Below are 27,706 nucleotides of genomic sequence, written 5' to 3'. Positions count from 1 at the left end.
TCCCAGAATTCCATAGAATTTTCACACAGTTAAAACAGGATGAATTTGTGTATTGAGCATATCAAAGGGACCAGCTCCTATCTGATCTTGGAAGATAAGCAGGATTATTATTATTATTATTATTATTATTATTATTATTATTAAACTTTATTTCCACCCTGCTACCATCTCCCCAAGGGACTCAGTGTGGCTTACATGAGGCCGATCCCACAATACAACAATAAAACAATAGCAACAGTAATATAACAATAAATAAAACTCATAAACAAAAAATAGCAATAAACATTAACAATAACACAGCAATGTTTAAAAACCTATGGCAGGGCCAAATGTACTAATTAAAATTTAAAAAACAATGCTGGGTGTGACTAGGTGACATATAAACAGGATAGAAATTTTGGAGAGGGATAGAGCATGCAAACAATCCTAGATCACTACTAAAATGCGTTTAGGGACTTATTGCTGGGAGTTTCCTTATTCTGGGAAGGCACACTGGAACAACCACGTTTTCAGGCTCCTCCTAAAGACTGCCAACATTGGAGCATGTCTGATGTCCCTGGGGAGTGAGTTCCAGAGTTGAAGGGCCACCACCGAGAAGGCCCTGTCCCTCGTCCCCGCCAAGCGTGCAGAAGCGCGAGCAGGGCCTCTCCAGATGATTGAAGAGAACATGTGGGTTCGTACACAGTGATGCGGTCACGCAGGTAAGCGGGTCCCAAACCGCTTAGGGCTTTGTAGGTAAGCACCTGCACCTTGAATTGGGACCAGAAAATGAATGGCAGCCAGTGGAGCTCCTTAACCAGGATCAACACTGGTTGACATTTGGATGGGAAATCCCAATCAATACCAGGTGACATAGGTTATATTTCAGGGGAAGAAACTGGCATAACTACTTCTAAGTATTTATTGCCTAAGAAAATCCTATGTAAGTTGTGGTCTCATCATAAAGTCAACAAGCAACTTGAAGGCACACATAGCATTACAATTGTATAGTATGAAAGAGCATAATTCTTGGCCTAATGAGACCACTAAAATGACTAGATTTGGCCTGTAGATTGCTGGTTGTATCCCAGTACTTAGAAGCATCACCCAGACATATTATTTTAGGAGAAGAAAGAAAATAAGCCAATGGTCTGTGACAGTAATGCTGATAATATACAACAGGAGAAAAGTAATTCACACTATAATAACAGGCAGTAAAACCAACTACATGTAAACCAATATCAGAATAGCAGCAACATTGCAAGGATCCAATTTAAATGGTGTCAAGCCTGCTGAGAGTGTTATGAAAAGTGAATTTGTTTCTGTCGGATTAGTTGTCTATCCATGGAGCACAACCTTGCTATTTCCTCATCTAAAGCCATGGTTTTGACTCAGAGAAGAACAATAGAACAGTAAAGGTGTTATCTGCAAAAAAGAAAAGGTGTGCGTGCAATGGGGAGGAGAGGCAATCATTTATTGTGTAATTTTCCAAAATATTTTTGATCAAAAGAAATCACAATTTCTTTCCTCCCAGAGGTTGAACAGAGCTTTCTGATGAACTCTGACAAACTTATTTCCTCATTCCATAGCTTTTGCTTAAGAATGTTGTATACATGTAAAGATTCAAACAACTTTTTTTGTGCAACTTGGCAAAAAAGCATGACATTTTCAGTCCTGTTTTCTGCTCCCCCCCCCCCCGCCCCCGAAATTCCCGAAATTGGGAGGAGGAGTGCTGTTTTCAGTACGGTAAGGTTCGGTCCATTGGCACAAATGGTGAAATTTTAGAAGTTCATTTCTGGATCAGTCTTAGGCCTGTCATGATGAAACTTGCCTCACTTGTAGGACACATTGACTACAGTAAGCCTGCCAAGTTTCAGAATATCTCACCTAACCACTGATTTTTGGGATTTTTTTAAAAAAATTACCATAACAGAAAACACAAGAAGGAGTGTGCCACAAGGGGGGAGGAGTATGGACAAAGTAATCCAGGCCTCTGATTGGCTGAGAAAGAAATGTGAGAAACAGAAAGAGAGAAACTTCAACTCCCTTCATGACCTGGGAGGGAGTGCAGGAGCTCTTCCAATACCTGTGCTTCCCAGTGGAGCTGTACCGTCGTGCCTGGAGGCTATTATTCTTAATGAAGGAGGGATGGACGTGGCATCTTTCCCCAGGGGATTGCTTCTTGCCCTCCTATAGGAAACTGGAACTCCCAAAAACCCAAAACGCTGTAAATAACTCAAAATAAGATTTATTGTTCACAAAGAGTTATTTCTTTAAAGAAGTGAGCTGGAAACTTCAGAAGGGTGAAGGAAAATATATGTTACAGTCTCAGTTAGTCCTGGGTCCAAGGGGTTTGAAGCTGAGAAGCCTCACCAAGTTTCCTCTTTCCTCAATGGCTATGAATGCTGGAGCAAACCACAACCCCAGTTCAGATGGCCTATGTTTGAAGACTCAGGATCTTCCTCTGGTGCCAAAAGAACCGGTTTGAAGGTGCTTGAGACTTCCAACATCGTTCAGGTTGGTCTGAACATGAAGCATAAGTCTCAAAGGTAAAAAACCTCAGAATTGATGCTGAGAGGTAATTTAAATCAGGGTCTTTTAGAGTCAAGTCTCTTACTCACGTCCATCTGGTAGAGACTCTGATGACAGAATGAAAAGAAAGGAAGCACTCGCCTCCTGCAGGAAGAGGTGGAGCCAAACAGTACTGATTGACAGCCATAAGTAACCAATCCATACAACTATACATAAGCAGGGTAAAAGGGCAGGATTAAGCATGATACAACAGTTTAAATCTTGCAACTAACAGTTCTACACATAGGTGGCGCCACTCGCGCCATCACAGGAACTCTCTCTGGATGAAAGGTCTAGGGAAGTGGGCACTCTGCAGGGTGGGTGTATGGGCTTCAGGAAGGGATGAAGGAGGCTACTGGGGAAGAAAGAAAAGGTGAAGGTGACACCACTAGCAATCACCAACTCATGCCTGATTTGTGAGGTCGCCCACATGCTGCACCTTCCACTGCAGCTAGAATGCCACTCAGCCCCATTGCCCCCATTAGTTGAAAGATCTGACTGGTTGTGATCTGTTCTGGCTGAGGCTTTGGCCACCCCCTGTCCAGCCCATTTTCAGCAATCTGGCTGTCAGATCACCAAATTTGCCTGAATCTGGTATCACCAAATAGAATCGTGCACACTGTTATGATGTAGCTGGAAATTATGCTTTTATTGTTGTAGGTTTTTCGGGCTATATGGCCATGGTCTTGAGGCATTCTAGACCATGGCCACATAGCCTGAAAAACCCCCTACAACAACCCAGTGATTCTGGCCATGAAAGCCTTCGACTATGCTTTTATTGATGCTGAGGGTGAAATGTTTGGGGGGTTTGAAAGAAGATTTTAATACTTATTTAATTATTCATTTTATGAGATCTAGTAAGTGAGATCAAACTAGTGTCACAACACCAACAGAGAAGGCCCTTGCAACTTCATCTAGACTCCCAAATTGCAGCACATACTTGGGAAGCCTATTTTGGAGACATATTCAGCAACCCAGAGGCTGCTGAGGAGGTGACTAGACCCATTGACTTCCCTGATTGGCCACCAGTTTCTCCAGAAGATATTGAAGGACTGCTTCAAAAATTAAAAACAGGAAAAGTCCCAGGAGAGGATATGCTACCGCCAGAATTATTTAGATATAACATCACCTGGTGGGCTCCCATCCTGGCCAGATTGTTTACATACATCAACCAGACAGGAATGGTCCCAAATGGGTGGAAAACTAGTGTGATTGTTCCTCTATACAAAAAAGGCAATAGGACAGACCCACATAATTATAGACCCATTAGCCTGTTGAACGTAGTGTCAAAAATCTATGGTAGGTTCCTGCTAAATAAACTACATAGTTGGGCTGAGGAGAATAATATTATCGCAGAAGAACAGGCTGGATTTTGGCATGGCAGAAGCACAATAGACCAGTGTTTTGTGCTTTCACACCTAATCCAAAATAGTCTGAAGAAACCAAAGGGATGCTTATACACGGCATTTGTGGATTTTACCTCAGCCTTTGACTTAATTGATAGACAGCATTTGTGGGCAAAGTTGGCAAAGACTAATGTGGATAGACGACTATTGTTATTATTGCAACAGTTATACTCGGGGACAGACCTAAGAGTGAGGTTAGGCCTGTCAGGCAAGCTATCAAACAACATTGAAACAAAAAGAGGAGTTATGCAAGGCTGTCTGCTAGCACCCTTTCTGTTTAATTTTTATGTGAATAATTTAGTTGCTGAGCTAAGCTCCCCTGACCACTTCCCTCCCTTAGCAGGTAGTAGGAGAATCCATGTCTCCTACTACCTGTTGTATGCGGATGATATGATCCTCCTGTCAACTATGCAAATAGGTCTCAGGAGACTTTTGAGGTCACTAAGCAGAATTTGCGAACAAGAGAAGTTGAGGATCAATCACTCTAAAACCAAAATAATGATATTCTCCAAAAGGAAACAAATGCATAATTGGAAATTGGATGGCCATTCAATAGAGCAGTGTCATAGCTTTAAATATCTGGGCATACACTTCTCATACAATGGAAATTGGAAGAGCCATATTGAGGCAGCCAAACTAGCTGCATGGAGGTCAGTGAACTCAATCCTAGCCTTCGGGAAAACAAAGGGAGGGTCCTTGGTATGTCCCACAGCAAAGATTTTTTCTGCTAAAATTTTACCCCAACTATTATATGGAGCTGAAATTTGGGGACAGGGCAATACAAAACAGGTTGAATGTATTCAGAATAAGTTTGCAAGAGCTCTGTTAGCCCTTCCCCCTGGGACTCCAGCTGCCTTGTTAAGGCTGGAATTGGATCTTCCCTCACTTAAGGCCAGAATGCATAAGCTTAACATCTTATATGGGAAGAGGCTCCTGGGAATGGAGGACGAGAGTATAACAAAGCAATGCATGATGGAGCAGTATAAGCAGGGAGGATGGGCACAATACTGGCAAGCCTTGCTCCTTCAGTACTTTGATGGGTCAACAAATACCCTAATGCATCTGGACAAGAAGGCGATTAGAGACAAAATCTTTGAGAGGGATGCAGCTGACAACTTGCAGATTAGCAAACTGCACGGTTTCTCTACCTGGTATCCTCGGCTAAAAAGTGACCAATATCGTCAACAATATCTTCAAGACCTAACGTCAGCGGTCCTGAGGAAAGCATTTACAGCCCTGCGATTCCAAACAATGCCATCAAACTGGCTAGAGGGAAGATACAGAGGGATCCCCCATGCCCAACGACTCTGCATTTGTGGCACAGGGGAAATAGAAGACCTAACACACTATTTGCTACACTGCCCCTTGTACAATGACCCTAGGAAAAATCTCCTAGGATCACTCTTGGAAGAAAGGGCATCATGGCAACAATCTGCGGTGATCTGCGACTTGCTAGCAGATCATTCTAAAAATATAACACTAAAGGTTGCCACATTCGCAATCGCAGCCCAAAAGATCAGAGCCAAAGTAGCAAAATCCATACTGGGGGTCAAAAATGGAAACGGTTTGGAATGACACAAAGCAGACACTGTTATTGTCATGTTTCTGCTTTCATAATTTTAAAGAACTTGTTTTAGTTTTAATTCTTGTTACGTTTTAAGGTTTATATTGGAAAGTGTTTATAAAGTTAGTATTTTACTGATGTCATGGCCTATGGCTAGTACAATAAACAATTCATTCATTCATTCATTCAACAGAGAAGCAGGGTACCAATGAATCATATTTTAAGCAAAAGGCATAGCTGTGTTGTTCTGGAATATCAGTACAGTGTGATCTTGGTATCCACTCCTGTGTGATTCCAGAGCCCTCCATGGATGCCCAAGTCCATGCATGTACAAGTCCCATTCTATGCAATGATTCAACAGTTGCCTTTATATACAATAGCAAAATCAAGATTTCCTTTTTGGACTTTGGGTGTGCATGGAATACTTTGAAGCCACGGGTGGTGGAATCTGTAGATATAGAGACTATACACAAAAGGATCTTGTGACATGTTAGTATCTGAGAGAATGAAGTTGGGAACACAAGGTTTTGTCGGCAAAGGATGCACCCACACTGAACAATTAATGCAGTTTGACACCACTTAAAATGTCATAGCTCAGTGCTATGGAATTATGGGAGTTCTAGCTTGAGCATTTGGTAGATATGGAAATTGGATTATTATTTTTTATTATTATTAAACTTTATTTGTACCCCGCTAGCATCTCCCGAAGGATTCGATGTGGCTTACACAGGTCGAGGCCTCAACAACACAACATAACAATACAATCTAAGCAAATCAAACAATTAAAAACAGAATAAAGCAAAGTAAACAACAGGCACAATACACTAAAACACAATAAAACTGGGCCGAGCCAGAAGATGGGTAAAAAGATTAAAAGTGCTGATGTGACAGGAGGTGTATAAAGGGCTTCTAGGGCAAGTGCAATGTGCAATGTGCAGCAATCATTGGTTCTGATAAAGTGCTTCTGGGACTTGGTAGTGGAGATTTCCTAATCTGGGAAGGTGCATCGGAAAAGCCAGGTCTTCAAGTTCTTTCTGAAGACAGCCAATGTAGGGGCCTGTCTAAGGTCTTTGGGGAGGGTGTTCCAGAGTTGGGGGACCACCACGGAAAAGGCCCTGTCCCGCGTCCCCGCCAAGCGTGCTTGCGACGCCGGTGGGATCACGAGCAGGGCCTCTCCAGATGACCGAAGTGAACGCGTGGGTTCGTAGATGGAAATGCGGTCATGCAGGTAGGCTGGTCCCAAACCATTCAGGGCTTTGTAGGTAAGCACCTGCACTTTAAATTGGGCTCAGAATATAAATGGCAGCCAGTGGAGCTCCTTGAACAGGAGGGTTGACCTCTCTCTGTAAGGGCCCCCAGTTAGCATCCTGGCTGCTGATCGTTGGACCAGTTGGAGCTTCCGAGCCGTCTTCAAGGGCAGCCCCACGTAGAGCGCATTGCAGTAATCCAATCTGGAGGTGACCAAGGCATGGACCACTCCGGCCAGATCCACCTTCACGAGGTACGGTCGATTGTATGGTATGCTTCATGCACAAGTATAGTCAAAATTCGAAATTTTGGGAATGTATCCCTACCAATATGGGGATTGCACTGTACTCTATTTTAAAATGCTCAGCTGAAGTTTTCACTTATGAAAATGCTAGAAATTTGGCAGTTCGGTAGCCAAATTCTAAAAAGACACAACCAGTCCTCTCATAATGACCACCCTGAGCAAAAATGTAATCCTTCCATCAATGAATGCACTTTTCTGTTCATTGAATAAGGGAAAAATAGGTTGATGAAATACAGTTTAAGCATTATGTCTTGTGCTTATTAAAGGAGAGGAGAAATGCATGCAAACTTTCCTTTCTGTCTGAAGAATAGGAACCGAGGGCATTGTCATCCACTGGGCAGAACTACAATTTGATTCTCGCTCTGGCTAAGCTTCTTAAAAAGATAGAACAAAGACCTGTGCGGCCTTGTTTTGGCTTTTCAAGAAGAAAAGAGAATAAACAACCTTGTCTGACTCCATCCTCTAATGGATGTTGGATTGCCTGCACACAAAAGAAAGCTTTTCCCTACCTGCCTTTTAGCTGGAGCAGAATGTCTATTGGAGGTGCTGACATATTTGTCCTTGCTTCCTGTGCAAGCGAATGGACCAGAGTCAACTTTTGGCAATTCCCAGAAAAGCTTTTCATCGTTCCTGGCATTCTTAAATGCCACAAGCTTCACAACATTTCCTCTGTAGTTTGTAGGGAGTAAGGAGCCATGTGAGGTCAAAGCACTGAAGGCAACCAGACTTTAAAAATATCAGCATTTCTTTACTATGGCTATTTACTTACATATTTGCACACTGAATTTTTGTGCACGTTGTTGCAGTAGTCACAGGCTGAGCCAGGCCCGTAGCCAGGATTTTGTTTCGGGAGGAGCTGAGTTTGATTCGGGGGGGGGGGGGGGTGAGTCTGAGTGAAAGAGGGTCTACCCTAGCAAACATTTCGGGGGGGGGGTGGAGCCCCTCAAGCCCCCCCTTGGCTACATGCCTGGTCTGAGCATCTCATATTGAAAAAAGTGGACTGGGGATTGCGCCCCCCCCCCCCGGCCCAGATTTTAGAATGCCTATATTTGCATATACAAAATAATATACAAAATAATTTTACATATCACATTTTCAATCATTTTTGTGAATCAAATAAAATTTGTGTATACGAACAATCAACAAGCAAAAGTGTCACTTTCTCAGCCATCTATGTGGACAATTTTAGTTTTTTGAGCCTTTCAGTCTCCAGATTTTTGGATAGGAAATGCTCAATTTGTTATACATTTAGGGATTTTCACCCATTTGTGAGAAAGTACCTGAAAATGGGACAGCTTTCAAAGAGTTTTTGAAATTTGGGCCTTACTCTGTACAAAATAAGTATATATTTCTGCACAGAAAAAGTCTTCTCCATACAGGAAACAGCATTTTTTTCTTGAAAAATAAATGTTTGCCACACAGAAAATGCTGCAGTTGGGAACTTTTCTCCTGTGCATGTTTTTGGTCGTGTCAGGAGCGACTTGAGAAACTGCAAGTCACTTCTGATGTGAGAGAATTGGCCGTCTGCAAGGACGTTGCTCAGGGGACGCCCGGATGAATTGATGTTTTTATCATCCTTGTGGGAGGCTTCTCTCATGTCCCCACATGAGGAGCTGGAGCTGATAGAGGGAGCTCATCCGCCTCTCCCTGGATTCGAACCTGTGACCTGTCGGTCTTCAGTCTTGCTGGCACAGGGGTCTAACCCACTGCGCCACCGGGGGCTCTTGTGCATGTTAAAGGTAGTAAAATATTGTACAAAGTTAAAACTTATTACACAACACAATGAGTTGAAAACATATTTCAGCAATTTAAAGGTTATTAAAATACATATACTGTTATTTCTATTGAATTAATGAAGCACAAAGAACTTGATGAAAATCAAGATTTATCTTGGCAACTCAATGACAAGAGATGGCACCAGATAGGCCATCAAGATAAGGACAATTCACAGTGAGGCTGCCACTGTTAAGGAGGCTTTTTGCAACATCCCAACACCACAGCCTTAATGGAATTTGGAGGAGGGTCTATCCCACAGCAGGTATAAATCATTGTATTAAGGGGCCATGGCATTCATAGAATCATAGAATCATAGAATCAAAGAGTTGGAAGAGACCTCATGGGCAATCCAGTCCAACCCCCTGCCAAGAAGCAGGGATATTGCATTCACCCCTGACAGAAGGCCATCCAGGCCCTGTTTAAAAGCTTCCAAAGAAAGAACCTCCACCACACTGCGGGGCAGAGAGTTCCACTGCTGAACGGCTCTCAAAGTCAGGAAGTTCTTCCTCGTGTTCAGATGGAATCTCCTCTCTTGTAGTTTGAAGCCATTGTTCCGCGTCCTAGTCTTCAAGGAAGCAGAAAACAAGCTTGCTCCCTCCTCCCTGTGGCTTCCTCTCACATATTTATACATGGCTATCATATCTCCTCTCAGCCTTCTCTTCTTCAGGCTAAACATGCCCAGCTCCTGAAGCCGCTCCTCATAGGGCTTGTTCTCCAGACCTTTTATCATTTTAGTCACCCTCCTCTGGACACATTCCAGCTTGTCAATATCTCTCTTGAATTGTGGTGCCCAGAATTGGACACAATATTCCAGGTGCGGTCTAACCAAAGCGGAATAGAGCATGGGGAGCATGACTTCCCTAGATCTAGACACTATGCTCCTATTGATGCAGGCCAAAATCCCATTGGCTTTTTTTGCCGCCACATCACATTGTTGGCTCATGTTTAACTTGTTGTCCACGAGGACTCCAAGATCTTTTTCACACGTACTGCTATCGAGCCAGGCGTCCCCCATTTTGTATCTTTGCATTTCGTTTTTCCTGCCAAAGTGGAGTATCTTGCATTTGGCAGGAAAAATGAAATGCAAAAATACAAAATGGGTGACAGTGCCTGGCTCGAGAGCAGTACGTGTGAAAAGGATCTTGGAGTCCTCATGGACAACAAGTTAAACATGAGCCAACAATGTGATGTGGCAGCAAAAAAAGCCAATGGGATTTTGACCTGCATCAATAAGAGCATTAGGAAGGTTGAGAACCACTGCCCTAACATGAACCTATCACAGATATTTCTTGGCAGGATTTGTTTAGAGGAGATTTGCTTTTACCTTCTTTTCTGGTTGAAAGAGCATGACTTGTTCAAGGTCAGCCAGTTGGTTCCAAAAACTGAATGAGAATTTGGATCTTGACCTCTAGTGTCTTTACCTACCACTGAAATCAGTGCTCCATGCTGGTTCTCACAGGAATAAAAATAGCCTCAGTAATACTTTCACTGGGAAATAGACAATGTCTTTAGCACAGTGGTTCTGAAACTGTGGGTCCCCAGGTGTTTTGCTGTACAACTCCCAGAAATCCCAGCCAGTTTAACAGCTGTTAGGATTACTGGGAGTTGAAGGACAAAATATTTGGAGACCCACACATTAGGAACCAGTGCTTTAACACATCAAAAGACATTGGTCACCTTAAGACCAGGTAATGATTTAACTGAATTTACAGTGTGTCTCCCTTCCTTCCTTCCTTCCTTCCTTCCTTCCTTCCTTCCTTCCTTCCTTCCTTCCTTCCTTCCTTCCACCTTTCCCTGTTTGGTCAGCAAACTGTACATCTCATTAACCACAGCAGAATAAGTCCATCTGACACCCCTGCCCTTGTTTATGAGTTTGTCTCTGAGTGTCTCTAATGTTCAAAGTTTAAATAAATTTCATTTGATGGGGGTAGAGGACACCCTCGGGGCTCTTGGCTGGGAACAGCTCAGGAAGATGCAATTTTGTAATGGAAATGAAGGAGAGCAGGGCCAGCATTGCCTAAGAGCAAAGAGGAGAATAAATTCAGGAATCCTGAGCAGCGTACCTACTAAATCTCTAGCGACAGCTTAAAAGAATCTAAATAATTGAATCTGGGGTCTAGTCGGCACATTTTGGGGGAGTAGCAGAGGCCAGCTTTTGACCAGAGTTTGGGAAAGTTAACGTTTTGGACTACAATGCCCATCATTCTTTAGACAGGCTAGGAATTATAGTCCAAAATAATAAATATCTGGTTTTGAAGGCAGCCATCAGGACCGGATTAACATGACTGGGGCACTGAAGCATGATTTCACTTTTAAATGAGAAGACATTGAATAAAGCACAAAGCATTTGCATACTCTCCAATATTGCAAAGCAGGACATGTGCAGCAATGCAGTATCAGAGTGTTGCTGAGATGGAAAAAAGTTATTCATGTGGAAAAAGGCACAAAGTTGGACAGGATGCATCAGCTTGCTTTTGCTTCAGTTTACTGTGAAGGACATGTTTTAGTCCCTTTCTCTTTTTTACCACACCTGCTTTTCACTTCTTGAGTTTGGAAACCCAGTGGTAGACTTAGGGGAGTCACATATTTTCTGCTCCAAGCAGGGGCGGCTCAACCCATTACGCAAAGTAAGCATTTGCGGTATAGTTGATTTTGCCCAGGGGCATTCTTGAGGCGCTCTTGGGAGAAAATAGACCTTGACATATGCGAGTTGTAGTTACTGGGATGTATAGTTCACCTACAATCAAAGAGCATTCTGAACTCCACCAATGATGGAATTGAACCAAATATGGCACACAGAACTCCCACGATGAATAGAAAATATATATCAGTGATTGGTTGGGGTAGGTGCCAAAATAATGTTTGCTTACCATTGAAAATTACCTAGGGCCACCTCTGGCCCCAAGGAAACCTTTTAACAGCCATACAATAACAACAACATTTCCTGGTTATTGCTGATCACTCTGTGTCATAGGAGCTGCATTGGCGCAATGCATTAAACCCCTGTGCCAGTTGAACTGCTGAACTGAGGTTTGAATCTGCAAGATGGGGTGAGCTCTCATCTGTCAGCTCCCATCATAGAATCACAGAATAATAGAATCAGAGTTGGAAAAGACCTCGTGGGCCATCCAGTCCAACCCATTCTGCAAAAAAGCAGGAAAATTGCATTCAAAGCACCCCCAACAGATAGCCATCCGGCCTTTCTTTAAAAGTCTCCAAAGAAGGAGCCTCCACTATGCTCTGGGGCAGAGAGTTCCACTGCTGAACAGCTCTCACAGTCAGAAAGTTCTTTCTAATGTTCAGGTGGAAATCTCCTTTCTTGTAGTTTGAAGCCATTGTTCTGCATCCTAGTCTCCAGGTCAGCAGAAAACAAGCTCCCTCCCTCCTCCCTATGACTTCCTCTCACATATTTATACATGGCCATCATCATGTCTCCTCTCAGACTTCTCTTCTGCGGCCTAAACACAGCCAGCTCTTGAAGCCACTCCTCATAGGGCTTGTTCTCCAAACCCTTGATCATTTTAGTCACCCCTCTCTGGACACCTTCCAGCTTGTCAACATCTCTTTTCAATTGTGGTGCCCAGAATTGGACACAGTGTGATTCCAGGTGTGGTCTAACCAAGGCGGAATAGAGGGGTAGCATGACTTCTCCAGATCTAGACACTAGACTCCTATTGATGCTGGCCAAAATCCCATTGGCTTTTTTTGCTGCGAAATGACATTGTTGGAACATGTCCAAAGCATCCCCAATCTGCTTTTACTGAATGAACCCACTTGCAAATTATCAAATCTTCCATTTGAGAATCTGAAAGGACATGTGAAGCAGTTTACAATTTAATATACAAAAAGGACCTGTCAATATAATGTGGGAAAAGCTGTATGCAACATTTTTTCTCCTTTTGTCTATTTCAGCAATTGATTTGAATCAAGATCCCCCCCCCCCCCGAGAACAAAAAAATTGCTCACACCAGTTGCAATGCCCCCTTATTAGTTAATCAGCTGATATATGAGTTGATTAATTTACCAATTGAACTGTTATGTTCTGAAGCTATCCGTAGGAGTAACAATTTCTGCCCAACGGTACAATTGCTTCAGTATGATACAATATTATTTCTCTCTCTCTCTCTTTTTATTTCCTTTTGCCATCAATTGTTTCATTCCTTTTGTTTCCTGTTAATTTCACAACAGGCTCCGCTTGGAAATCTAATCATGGAAGATCTAATCAAACTGAAGCGAATTGGCAAGGGGGAAGGAAAGGACTGTGGAAAGATGGTGAAGGGGATTACATCCATTTTATCAACTCCGTGCAGCAGCCAGAGCTGTTTCAATGAAGATAAATGAAGAACTCCATCATCTCTCTTTGCAGAGTTATTTAACCAACAGACTGTCTGCTGTACGAGTTGTGATGGGTTTACACAGTGGAAACTAAGTGAGATATATCTTGGCTGCCAAACCCCAGTATTCCTATGGGTTTCAGATTTAGTACAATAGAACCACTTTCATTATCTTTGTGTTAGAGATAATGGATAATAAACCATCCTACAGTACCCTAAGGAGATCCTCATAGATCCCAGAAACACTCCTGCTATACAGGAAATGGTTTCCACTTTTCACCTTTCCACCCCCCTTCCCATTTTTTCCCCTAAAAGTGCTTTTGAATCAAAGTGAAAGTGCTTTGAGATTTCTAAAGTAATAATTAAATTTCATTTGGATTTGTCATAAATGTTCAGGCTGCAGGGATGTATGTGAAGCATCACTGTTAGCAATGGATGAGGTACAAATTATATATATATGCTCTGTTTGTTTTGAGTGACATCATAACTCAAAATCTTCTGGACAAATTGCTGCCAAATTTGGCCACAAGACACCTGCTAACTCAAGGAGTGACCATCACTCCAAAAAAATTGATTTTGTCATTTAGGAGCTGTAGTTGCTGGGATTTATAGTTAACCTACAATCAAAGAGCATTCTGAACTCCACCAATGATGGGATTGAACCAGACTTGGCACATAGGACTCCCATCACCAACAGAAAACACTAGAAGGGTTTGGTGGGAACTGACCTTGTGTTTTGGAGTTGTAGTTCACCTACATCAAGAGAGCTGTGGACTCAAACAATGAAGGATCTGGACCAAACTTGGCTCAAATATGCCCAAATGTGAACACAGATAAAGTTTGGGGAAAATAGACCTGGACATTTGGGAGTTGTAGTTACTGGGATTTATAGCTCACCTACAATCAAAGAGCATTTTGAATCCCACCAAAGATAGAATTGGGCCAAACCTTCCAGACACAACCCCCATGATCAACACAAAATACTGTGTTTTCTGATGGTCTTTGGTGACCCTTCTGATACCCCCTCATGACCCCCCCCCCCAGGGGTCCCAACCTCCAGGTTAAGAAATGCTGCCTTGAGGCCTTGCCTGGTAAGTCGGACAATGAATTTATTTAAGCAACCGAACCCAAAAGGTGTTAAAGCACTGAGCTACTGAGCTTGTTGACTGAAAGATCGCAGGTTCAATTCCGGGAAGCGGCGTGAGCTTCCACTGTCAGCCCTAGCTTCTGCCAACCTAGCAGTTCGAAAACATGCAAATGTGAGTAGATCAATAGGTACCTCTCCGGCAGGAAGGTAACAGCGCTCCATGCAGTCATGCCAGCCACATGACCTTGGAGGTGTCTATAGACAACGCCGGCTCTTTGGCTCAGAAATGGAGATGAGCACTACACCCTAGAGTCAGACATGACTGGACTTAATGTCAGGGGAAAACCTTTACCTTTAACTGGGCCAGCTTTAACTGTCATGTCAACTCAATGTTAGAACCGTTTACCTTGCAGAGGGGTGCTTTGAAAAAGTAGCTGACCAAGCCATCTCTGAGATGTTGACAGAACAGAAATTTTAACAAGGAACTCTTTGTCCATACCGTAGCTTCATCATCTCCTTGTTGCATCACCTCTCCCTTTGATTTGCAGAGGGTGCCATTCTTTCAGAAGTAATGGGAGCAAAATGTAGAAAGGAAACATTTTGTTCAGATCCAACTCCATCATCATTAATGCATGCAAAGAGGAATCCAGGCAGTGCCACTATAAGCTGAGAGGCATGTGTTCCTATTCCTTGATTGTGGCTGAGAATAGCGATGCTCCAGATGTTTGACGGGAAAGCCTTTTATTAGCCACCTTAAAGAACTGAAGGGGGGAAAAAAATCAGCCTTCAAAATAAGCCATGTGCAAATGAAACCCGCTATCTCATTACAAAAGAAAGCCCAGAGGAAGAGAATGAGAAATGAGTCCAAAAGGAGACATTAATTTGGAAGGCCTACAAAGCAAGGTGCCCCTCTGGTTTAGGTCCACAGGCTCATGTTACAAAGGAACAATGTTCACTATTTGCTAATTTGGATATACTAGCTGTTCTGCTCATTTTTCAAGCAGATTACATTTTCTATAACAAATAGGCTGAAACCCTAAAACGCCAGTAAGCATAAAGAACCAATCTGAAGCATAGTCACACTATATAATGATTGTACTTTGATGCTGCTGTTCCCACCTTTTCTCTGGCCAATCGAATTCTGGGATTTGTTGTTTGGTGTGGGACTTCGCATTTAAAGAAGTTTGGAATACATCTCATGCCTAGATCCAAGTAAATTAAAATGCAACCTGCTATAATTCTGTAATGTGGATTCAAGCGGGAATATGGTGCTCTCCCCATTCTTTCTAGGTGAAGAATTGTTTAAGAATGAGTATACCAGAATCACTCAGACCATAGACATATGGGAAGACAAATGTAATTTGTCCCTGATATACACTGTGTCCATAAAGTCTCTTTACCATTTATTTTTTTTTAAATCACATAGTCAATTGCTGAGATATCTTAATCATATTTGTTCAATGTACTCAATGGTTATCAAAATTTTTAATAACATTGCATTTGTGTATTTCAGGTACTCTGCTGATGAAAGAAGTACTGTCGAAGGCTTTCATGGCCAGAATCACTGGGTTGTTGTAGGTTTTTCCGGGCTATATGGCCATGTTCTGGAGGCAATTTTTCTCCTGACGTTTCGCCTGCATCTATGGCAAGCATCCTCAGAGGTAGTGAGGTCTCACTACCTCTGAGGATGCTTGCCATAGATGCAGCCGAAACGTCAGGAGAAAAATTGCCTCCAGAACATGGCCATATAGCCCGGAAAAACCTACAACAACCCAGAAAGAAGTACTGTTAAATGAAATAAACCCCTAAAAATGTTTACTCCTCAATAGAAGCCACAATGTGTAAATGTAAATAGTAAAGAGATTTTAGAGATACAGGCACACCCTGTATCTGTGTGCCTGTAGATATTGGAGGTGGGGAGGGGATATCAATGGTGAAGTATTGACAAAGTACTGATTTCAATTAAGGTTTGGACACCAGGGTACTAATCCCCAATGAGTTGTGTAAATCTAATGGATAACCTTGGAAAAGTAACAATTTCTCAGCTCAGAAGTAGGCAAATGGCAAAGCCATTTTGAACAAATCTTAGGTGAAAAAATCCTCATAAAAGTGTCATGTTAAGGTCAACTTCCAGTAGGACTTAAAGGCATGAGCTGGGCCATAAGGAAGGCTGAGTGAAGGAAGATCATAGAATCATAGAATCAAAGAGTTGTAAGAGACCTCATGGGCCATCCAGTCCAACCCCCTGCCAAGAAGCAGGAATATTGCATTCAAATCACCCCTGACAGATGGCCATCCAGCCTCTGTTTAAAAGCTTCCAAAGAAGGAGCCTCCATCACACTCCGGGGCAGAGAGTTCCACTGCTGAACAGCTCTCACAGTCAGGAAGTTCTTCCTCATGTTAAGATGGAATCTCCTCTCTTGTAGTTTGAAGCCATTGTTTCATGTCCTAGTCTCCAAGGAAGCAGAAAACAAGCTTGCTCCCAGAAGATAGATGCTTCTTAACTGTGGTGCTGGAGGGAAATTCTGAGAGTGTCATGGCCTGCAAGAAGATCAACCCAGTCCATACTTCAGAAAATAATGCCCGACTGCTCATTGGAGGGAAGGATATTAGAGGCAAAGATGATGTGCTTTGGTCACATAATGAGAAGACAGGACAGCTCAGAGAAGACAGTGATGCTGGGGAAAATGGAAGGAAGAAGGAAGAGGGCCAGATCAAGGCCCAGATGGATGGATTTTATCCTTGAAATGACTGGCTTGACTCTGAAGGAGCTGGGGGTAGTCATGGCTGACAGGGAGCTCTAGCGTGGGCTGGTCCATGAGGTCACAAAGAGTCAGAAATGACTGAATGAATAAACAACAACAAGTATTTTGTATTTTCATTTTTAATATGCAAGTGCCCCCCCCCCCCCCGAAGAAATATCCACGACACTTCCTTGAAATACTTCTAAGCCATCCAGACCAACACTTCAACGCAGACGTCTCTGTCAACGGTTTCCCTGGGATGTAAAAGTATCTCGGGGTTTGACAGATGCTATAATGTGTAAAATTGTCCCAAGGCGAAGGTGACAGAAGGAAGGAGGGTGATCTAGGGATTATTATCACTTTTGTCCTGAGTGGGTTAACTGCTTCAATTCACACTACAAGAGGCAGATTCATCGTACATTCATTCCACCGATGATAATTGACCCGACACCAGTCACCTCTAGACTTTCTGCCCTGCAGAAAAACTCACTCACACCAAGGCTGACCTCAAAACAAGTCCTCTCTAGAATAGCTCTGGGAATCCACTGTCCATCTCAATTAATCTTCCATCTTCACAGATAACATTTCAGAAGGTGATGAAGGATCAGGTATTCTGAGTCAGCCTTTGGAAACCCTGGAAATCAATCAGGATAAAACAGGACAAGTAAAACAGGAAAGGGGTCAGCTTCTTCCTCTTCTTGGCCCTCTCTTTTCTGCTTTAATAATAATAATAATAATAAACTTTTATTTATACCCCGCTACCATCTCCCGTAGGTATCGGTGCGGCTTACAAGAGGCCGAGCCCAAATACATCATAAAACATAACAACAACAATACAACTATAACTCATAACAAAGCAAAACAATACAATAACGACACAACGCATTTAAAAACCTGTGGCAGGGTCAACTGTAAGGATTAAAATTTAAAATGCTGGGCATGTCTAAAGGAAATAGAATAGATATTTTAGGGATAGGTGGGCGTGCAGACAGTTCTAAATCTCTCGTAAAGTGCATTCGGGACATTTTGCTTGGGGGTTCCTATTCTGGGAAGGCACACTGGAACATCCACGTTTTCAAGCTCCTTCTAAAGACTGCCAGTGTTGGGGCCTGCCTGATGTCCTTAGGGAGGGAGTTCCTGAGTCGTGGGGCCACCACCAAGAAGGCCCTCTTCCTCGTTCCCACCAATCGCGCTTGCGATGCAGGTGGGATCATGAGCAGGGCCTCTCCAGATGAACGAAGAGTTCGTGTGGGTTTGTATATGGAACCTTTGGTCAGACCTTACCTAGAATACAATGTCCAGTTCTGGGTACTACAATTTTCAAAAAGATAGATAAACTGCAAAGTGTTCAAAAATGGTAATCAAAACAACAAAAAACCTGGAAATCAAGCCTTATGTGAAATGACTGAGGACACTGCATATGTTTAACTCAGAGGAAAGAAGACTGAATGCTAGCTAGCTAAGTTACATGTTCCAATATAGGAGATAAAGCAAGTTTCTCTTGTTCTGGGGACTAGAAATGTACTCTAAGAGCTGTTCAATGGTAGAAATTCCTGCCTTATAACATGGCACACTCCCCTTCTTTGGAGGTCTTTAAACATAATTTGGATGGTCATATTTCAGGGATTTATTTAGTTGTGTACTTCTTCATGGCATGGGGTTGAAATAAATGGCCCTTGTGGTCCCTTCCAATTCTACGATTCTATGATTCTATGTACAATTTCACCATTGGGAAATTGTAATACATCTGCAAGTCATTATGGAAATGAGGAATAGGAATGTGGATGGGATACTAATAACCCAACGGAGTGTAAGAGATTTTCATATCCCTAGCAGTGCAGCAACCTGTCAAGTCTCAACTCTTGTGATGTTCCTGGATCATTCATGTGAAGAATTATTGCCATCTAAGACAACTAGGGATGGCAATCCATGGACTATTAATAACAAGAGATGGGAATCAGTGAAATAATTAATAATCTGCCTTGAAAGTTATGGATTAATTTAAACTTAAATATATCTGCATAAAATCAAAAATTCAATGCAAGTGCCTTGGAATGATGAACAACTTAATCAAAAATAGCTATCACTCAGGCTTTGAATGAATTGATACCATTAATAGTTCATTGCTATTCTCTACACCAACAGTCCAGGGATTTGTGTATTTGATTGTTTGTTTTGCTTTAGGGATGCTTATGGTTCTTTTACGTGGCAACAGAGACCTTGCAGAGCAACTCGGAAAATTAATAGAACATTAACCATATGCAATTCCAATGCAACTAAACACATAAATCTATAATAATAAAAGCATCTGCTTGTCTGCATGAGAATCCTAACGCCATGCAATATAGAGACTTGAAAATTGCCGTACATCCTAAGCAGAGCCCAGGGATCGGCATCCTGGATTATTTTGCTATTTTAAAAGGTACAGATTAATTTTAATGAAGCAAACATTTTCAAAATAGTTCAAGATGTCTGAATCACTGGATCATCTGGTGGCAGTCAGCATACTCCTCAGGAGTAACATATCTATTCAACTTATTAGCAGAAAATGCTTATAGATAATTTACAATAGTGCAAAATGATTTACTATGTAAACCAGCTTGCCTGATCCTAATTATGTATATGTGCAGTGGCCACAATCATTTTAGCATGTTAAGGTAAAAGTAGTTCCCTGACATTAAGTCCAGTCATGTCTGACTCTGGAGTGTGGTGCTCATCTCCATTTCTAAGCCAAAGAGCCAGCGTTGTCCATAGACACCTCCAAGGTCATGTGGCCAGCATGACTGCATGGAGCGCCGTTACCTTCCCGCCGGAGCGGTACCTATTGATCTACTCACATTTGCATGTTTTCGAACTGCTAGGTTGGCAGAAGCTAGGGCTGACAGCGGAAGCTCACGCCGCTCCCCGGAATCGAACCTGCGACCTTTCGATCAACAAGCTCAGCAGCTCAGTGCTTTAACCCACTGCGCCACCGGGGGCTCCCATTTATATATATATATATATATATATATATATATATATATATAAGCATGTTAGAGATGCACAAATTCCCCTCAAAGGAATGCTTGGAATTTTTTTTTTGTCTGATGTGGAATAGCTGTCTTCTGGGAGACATGAGAGAAGCCCCCCCCCCCCCCCCAGGATCGTAACACATCCGAGTGTCCTCTGGGCAATGTCTTTGTAGAAGGCTGATTCTCTCACACCAGAAGTGACTTGCAGTATGCACCCAACCAACCAACAGACTTTTTCAGGACTAACTATGTCAATAATCTCAATCAATATCGAAAGGCATGCCCAAGAACAGCTGGTTTATGAACTGTGTTGAAATAAGAAATGTGATGTGCTGTGTGTCCAAGAAACACACAGGGGTAAACAACAGAAATGACCAAAAGTTCCAGGAATGATCTTAGTGGTGGAAAGATCACACGTGCAGTATGAAGGTGCTGTCTTTGTACAACCAGGCCTCCAAGTCAGCAGTGCCCATAACACTGAAGAAAACAACAATGTGATGTGGCAGCAAAAAAAGCCAATGGGATTTTGGTCTGCATCAATAGGAGCATAGTGTCTAGATCTAGGGAAGTAATGCTACCCCTCTATTCTGCTTTGGTTAGACCACACCTGGAATATTGTGTCCAATTCTGGGCACCACAATTCAAGAGAGATATTGACAAGCTGGAATAGAGGAGGACAACTAAAACGATCAAGGGTCTAGAGAACAAGCCCTATGAGGAGCGGCTTAGGGAGCTGGGCATGTTTAGCCTGAAGAAGAGAAGGATGAGAGGAGATATGATAGCCATGTATAAATATGTGAGAGGAAGCCACAGGGAGGAGGAGGGAGCAAGCTTGTTTTCTGCTTCCTTGGAGACTAGGACGTGAAACAATGGTTTAAAACTACAAGAAAGGAGATTCCATCTGAACACGAGGAAGAACTTCCTGACTGTGAGAGCCGTTCAGCAGTGGAACTCTCTGCCCCGGAGTGTGGTGGAGGCTCCTTCTTTGGAAGCTTTTAAACAGAGGCTGGATGGCCATCTGTCAGGGGTGATTTGAATGCAATATTCCTGCTTCTTGGCTGAAGGTTTGACTGGATGGCCCATGAGGTCTCTTCCAACTCTTTGATTCTATGATTTTATGTATCATCTCCAAGATATCTAGCAACTAATATTAAAGTTATTAATGTAATTTTTTGTAAGACTGGTCACTGGAAAAAAGTCCATAAAATAAATTAATCTACCTGTGTACCTTGCCATCATGGGGCAGTGGTACAGGTGAAAGATGCAAGAAACTATCTTTCATTCTACACTTGACTTCCATGACATTGACTCATTTTGCACTCTCAGTAGAGATTGCTGCATTTATAGCTTCTTTTAAACATAAAAATGAGTATGTGAAAGACTCTGGATAGATCTGACATTTTTTAAAGGCCTCTTGAGAAAAACAGAAGTGATAGCATTAAAAATAATCACAGAGAGTGTTTGATCACCAGAGTTGTACAGATTTTTTTTTGCATCACTGAGAAATGCTAAAACACATTTGCAAAATATCCAAACACATTCTTCATTGCCTCTTAGATCAATGTTTTTATCACGATGCTGCTGGAAAACAGGTAATCTGTGATCTTCACAGCTGAGTCTGCGGAGACAAGCATTATTTGTGCTTTAACAGTGGTTTAGGGTAGAGGCATACATAAATGATGGGAATGCAAAAGGGTGTAGTTCAATGTATTTGGCTTGAGGCTTAAGTGGCACCTTGAACTTTGTTGGTTTGATGTTAATCAGATTGGCGTCATCCATTGCAATAAGTCATGGTGTGGCTCCATGGACCTCAACCCATACCAGCCCATACTACAATACAGTATACCCCTTACCCACATACTTGATATCAACAGGTTCACTTATCCACAATGCAAGAAATATTTCCCCTGAAAATGTTTCTGGACCTCTATGGATCCTCCATTATGATTCTATGGTATGCTTCCTGTCCAAGGATAGTAAAAATGCAGGGTTCATTATCCTTGGTTTCAAGAATCCATGAGAGTCTTGGAATATATCCATTAGAGATACAGGGGCGATAGTCTATTGTAGCTAAAATACCAAAGAACACAACAAAATTGGCAACTATACAAAAGCAGCAGTAGTGAAAAAACAGAGTGTTTTTTTAAGCATATGTAGACAAAAACACGTGATTCAATGTGTCCTTGTAACTATGTAAAAATGATATCTCTGGCTGGAGCAAGCTGGAATGGTTAAGTCACATGTTGTAACCTTACAAGTATATTGGTACAGTACATTTAAACCGTGCTTACAAAAACAATATTGTAATTGGGTTGTTGTAGGTTTTTCAAGCTATATGGCCATGTTCCAGAAGCATTCTCTCCTGAGGTTTCACCTGCATCTATGGCAAGCATAGATGGGCCAAAACTAACAAAATGAAGCTCAACAGTGGCAAATTCAAGATACTCCACTTAGGCAGAAAAAAATAAAATGCAAAGATACAGAATGGGGGACACGTGGCTCAATAATAGTACATTTATTATTATTATTATTTATTTGGGGTTCTTTTACCCCGCCCTTCTCACCCCGAAGGGGACTCAGAGCGGCCTTACAAAAGCAAAGGCAGCAATCGATGCCTGCATCATAAAACAATCATACATAAACTTACATCATATCATAATATAATTTACAAAAGTGCATGCATTAATTACCATAAAATCAATAAAATCAATAAAAACAAATACAAACCCAATTTCTCCTTTTACATGGTCAGTGTTTTGCTCATAGATCTAATTTTACATTCCATTTCATCAATCCTGCTTGTCTTACTCGCCTGATTGTCTGATTTAATTGCCAAGGTGCCCAAAGGCCTGGTCCCACAACCACGTTACATGTGAAAAAGATCTTGGAGTCCTCATGGACAACAAGTTAAACATTAGCCAAAAATGTCATGGGGCAGCAAAAAAGCCAATGTGATTTTGGCCTGTATAAATAGGAGCATAATATCTATAATTGGAGTATAATATATTGACAAGCTAGAATGTGTCCAGAGGAGGGCGACAAAAATGATCAAGGGTCTGGAGAACAAGCCTTATGAGGAGTGGCTGAAAGAGCTGGGCATGTTTAGCCTGCAGAAGAGAAGACTGAGAGGAGACATGATAATACTAATAAATAATAAAACTTTATTTATATACTACCTTATCTCTCCTAGGACTCAGAGCGGTTTCCACATATGCAAAATAATGCATAATGATGAGATCTATGGATCAAGAGCTGAGGGGAAGTCATAGAGAGGAGGGAGCAAGCTTGTTTTCTGCTGCCCTGGAGACTAGGACGTGGAACAATGGCTTCAAACTATAGGAAATGAGATTCCATCTGAACATGAGGAAGAATTTCCTAACTCTGAGAGCTGTTCTGAAGTGGTACCTTCTGTCCTGGAGTGTAGTGGAGGCTCCTCTGTTGGAACTTTTAAAGAGAGGCTGGATGGCCATCTTTTGGGGGTGCTTTGAATGCCATTTATCTACTTCTTGGCATGAGGTTGGACTGGATGGCCCATGAGATCTCTTCCAACTCTATGATTCTATGATTCTATAGCATATTGTTGTAGTAACCATCACCAACAGTGCCAATCCAGCTGCAATGCCAGTTTGCCTGCTCATATGATAAAGTATATCTGTCCCTCCCCTTGCAAGTTTGACAGCCTATGACCCAATGACCTAATCTAGCCACCAGCTTCCTTTGATAATGCATCCAACTTCTCCCAGCAAATGCTGCACTTCACTATCCACAGGGAGAATTTTTGCCCATTAACCTGCCTGCAAAGAAAAAGAGGGCTTTATCGGAAGCATATATGTCTGACTGAGCCTATGGAAGTTCAAATACTTCAGCAAAACATCACTTAACCATTTTATTAAGAGATGTGTTCATCTGTCCATTCCTCAGCCTGTTTCCTGATAATAGCTGATTTTTTTTAAAAAAGCAACCTCCTTGCCTTTTCTGTCTTTTGTTCACAAATCATTGTGTACTGCTGAAAATGCTCACAATGGCTTTTGATAACAAATCTGTTTCAGTTTTGAGGAAGAGCACAAAGCTTGTTTTCCCCGCAAATTGGCATCTCAGCATTTGCTTTCCAATGCAGCCGTTTCCCATTCATCATTGAGTAACATTCAATAGGCTGGGTTTGCACATCATTGAGGCAACAATTTACTCTCCGGCTTTTTGTCGCTATTAGTTTCCCTTGATCATCTGTCGATCTGGTCTATTTAATAAGGTGGTAAATCTTATTGCTGGCTCTTGGGTAACAAAGATCACCAAGGGCACAACAATCATTACGGCAAACAATAACCAGGGATGTTCCGACACTTATTTATCTAGGCTCTCACAGGGCCCAATGGACAATCCCCGCTGCAGTTTATCAGCCTCGGTTATAATTCATTTTCTTGCTTTCTTTACAAGAGGTTGCTTCCAGAGGAGATGTAAGTAAATCTTTTTCTGAACAGCAGACAATGGTATCCGATGGCGGGGACTGCATGCACCACAACAGCAAATAAATAGGTCATACGTGTTGGCATTACACAATCATTTATAATTACTGCCCATAATATATGACCCTTCAAAGTTGCAATATCCATCTTCCTGATGGTGGGCTGTTGCTGAAGGCTCTGTTCTCTATTACTTAGGGAATACCATTTATAGCAAATGCCAAAGTTTCTACTGCTGTGCCAGAAAAGGAGATATAGCGCACTGGTTTCATACGTCATGCATGCGCTGAGGACCAGAGGACATGCTTTACTACCAAGGATGACAGCAAAAAGGGGTTTTCTGCCACTGTGTCCCCTGACATGCAAAATTCACATGACAAAACTAAACAGAGGTAAAAGCAACATGGAGATGTACATGGAGTTATCTTTGTAGCTCAGTGTTTCTCAGCCTGGGGATCAAGACCCTGGGGGACTCGCGAGAGGGTGTCAGAGGGGTCACCAAAGATTATCAGAAAACACAGTATTTCCTGTTGGTCATGGGGGTTCTGTGTGGGAAGTTTGGCAAAATTCTATCGTTGGTGGGATTCATAATGCTCTTTGATTGTAGGTGAACTATAAATCCCAGCAACTACAACTCCCAAATGTCAAGGTCAATGTCCACCAAACCCTTCCAGTATTTTCTGTTGGTCATGGGAGTTCTCTGTGCCAAGTTTGGCCCAATTCTACCATTGGTGGGGTTCAGAATTCTCTTTGATTGTAGGTGAACTATACATCTTAGCAACTACAACTCCCAAATGTCAAAGTCTATTTTCCCCACACTCCACCAGTGTTTGCACTTGGCCATATTGAGTATTTATGTCAAGTTTGGTCCAGATCTATCATGGTTACACAGTGCTCTCTGAATGTAGGGGAACTACAACTCCAAAACTCAAGGTCAATGTCCACCAGACTCTTCCAGTATTTTCTGTTGGTCATGGGAGTTCTGTGTGCCAAGTTTGGTTCAATTCCACCATTGGTAGAGTTCAGAATGCTCTTTGTTTTTTGGTGAACTATAAATCCCAGCAACTCCAACTCCGAATGACAGAATCAACGCCCCCCCCCCCCTTACGAGTATTCAAATGTGGGTTTATTGGGTATTTGTGCCAAATGTGGTCCAGTGAATGAAAATACACCCTGCATACCAGATATTTACATTGTGATTTATGACAGTTATGAAGTAGCAATGAAAATAATTTTATGCTTGGGGGTCATGTCAACATGAGGAACTGTGTTAAGGGGTTACAGCATTAGGAAGGTTGTGAACCACTGTTGTCGCTGCTTCAGATGCTGCAGTCAATGTAGAATGTTGGAGGTCACCTATAATAGGTGAGGTGCAATTCCACCTATGTTACAACAATTATAATTGCCCCCCTGGTTCCAACCCAATACTGACTCTTAAAATTTATTTTTATTTACATGATTTTTACCCCACCCTTCTCCACTCCTGGAGGGGGACTCAGAGCGGCTAGCACAGGCAGCAATTCAATGCCTTAGTATCAATAAACACTAATATAAAACCATAAATACCTAAAAGGTTAAAAACAGTAACAATTAATTATATAATCACACAATCACACAATCACATATCAGTTTCCAATTACCATGACAGTCATCAGATCCAGTTCCATGTTCAAAGTGCTGCTAGCCAAAAGCCTGGTTCCAAAACAACGATTTTAGTTTTGTTTTTTTTTTCTGAAGGAAAGGAGGGGGGATGCCGATCTAATCTCACCGGAGAGCAAATTCCACAAGCGGGGGGTCACCACCGAGAAAGTCCTGTTCCTCGTCCCCTCCAGATGCATTTGGATCTGGGCACCACAATTGAAGAGAGATATTGACAAGCTGGAATGTGTCCAGAGGAGGGCGACTAAAATGATCAAGGGTCTGGAGAACAAGTACTATGAGGGGTGGCTTAAGGAGCTGGGCATGTTTAGCCTGAAGAAGAGAAGGCTGAGAGGAGATATGATAGCCATGTATAAATATGTGAGAGGAAGCCACAGGGAGGAGGGAGCAAGCTTGCTTTCTGCTTCCCTGGAGACTAGGACGTGAAACAATGGCTTCAAATTACAAGAAAGGAGATTCCATCTGAACATGAAGAACTTCCTGACTGTGAGAGCCGTTCAGCAGTGGAACTCACTGCTCTGTAGTGTGGTGGAGGTTCCTTCTTTGGAAGCTTTTAAACAGAGGCTGGATGGCCATCTGTCAGGGGTGATTTGAATGCAATATTCCTGCTTCTTGGCAGAATGGGATTGGACTGGATGGCCCATGAGGTCTCTTCCAACTCTTTGATTCTATGATTCTATTATTCTATGTGATGCTGGTGGGACCGAGAGCAGGGCCTCCCCAGCAGATCTTAGACTATGTGATGGAACGTAGAGGGAGATATGTTCGGATAGGTAAGCTGAGCTGGAACCGTACAGGGCTTTATAATCCAGTATCTGCCAACTTTGGATTTTTCAAAGAGCCAGTTTTCCTATAATGGTTTGTTTGCTTTTGTTAGGACTTCAGGATTGCATCAATGTAAAAAGGAAATACATTTGTGGCAGGGATTCATGTCTTCTTGATAGCAGTATTAGGATTGAGCAGTCTTTGGATCAAATTTTTAAGAGAAACAGCAAATGCACGCATTTTACCAATACTATGTAGCAAATGGTGCTGTGGGTAATGAAGTGCTTAGTGGCCTCCTTGAATCAGAGTCAAGGAAAAGGGCATTGGGTGCTCTGTGCCAAGATACAACACACGTAGGGAGTGTAGCTGTGGGCTATTTCAGGCCAGTCTGCCCCCTCACAACACTCTCTTCTGCTTCAGCTTGCAAGACCCAAACAGACTGTCTGTTATCACCTTCTTTCAAGAGTTGACATTCATTGGTTTGTTTTTCCTCCCTTTCTTTCTCATTATCTTTCAGTGTGATTTTTCTATGTTATTTCCTGTTATTTCTTTTCTTTGAAAGGAAGGGTAGTTTCGTACTGCGAGATTTTTTTTCCTTGCCTGAATTTGACCTCCGTCACCTTTTTTTCATATTGCCTTACTGTCATCTCTCCATTAGCTCCTCCTTTTCTATTTTGCTTGTCATCTCCCATTCAGCTTGGTCTTTTTTTCTTTTCTGTGTCCTATTTCTTTGCAGACACTTTTTGTTCCTTCTCCTCCTCAGGACATCTGATTTTCACCCTCTTTTCTACTCTTCCA

This window comes from Anolis sagrei, chromosome 4 (assembly GCF_037176765.1).
Source record: "Anolis sagrei isolate rAnoSag1 chromosome 4, rAnoSag1.mat, whole genome shotgun sequence".
NCBI classification, from domain to species: Eukaryota; Metazoa; Chordata; class Lepidosauria; order Squamata; family Dactyloidae; genus Anolis; species Anolis sagrei.
Note: the sequence above shows the minus strand (reverse complement) of the source record.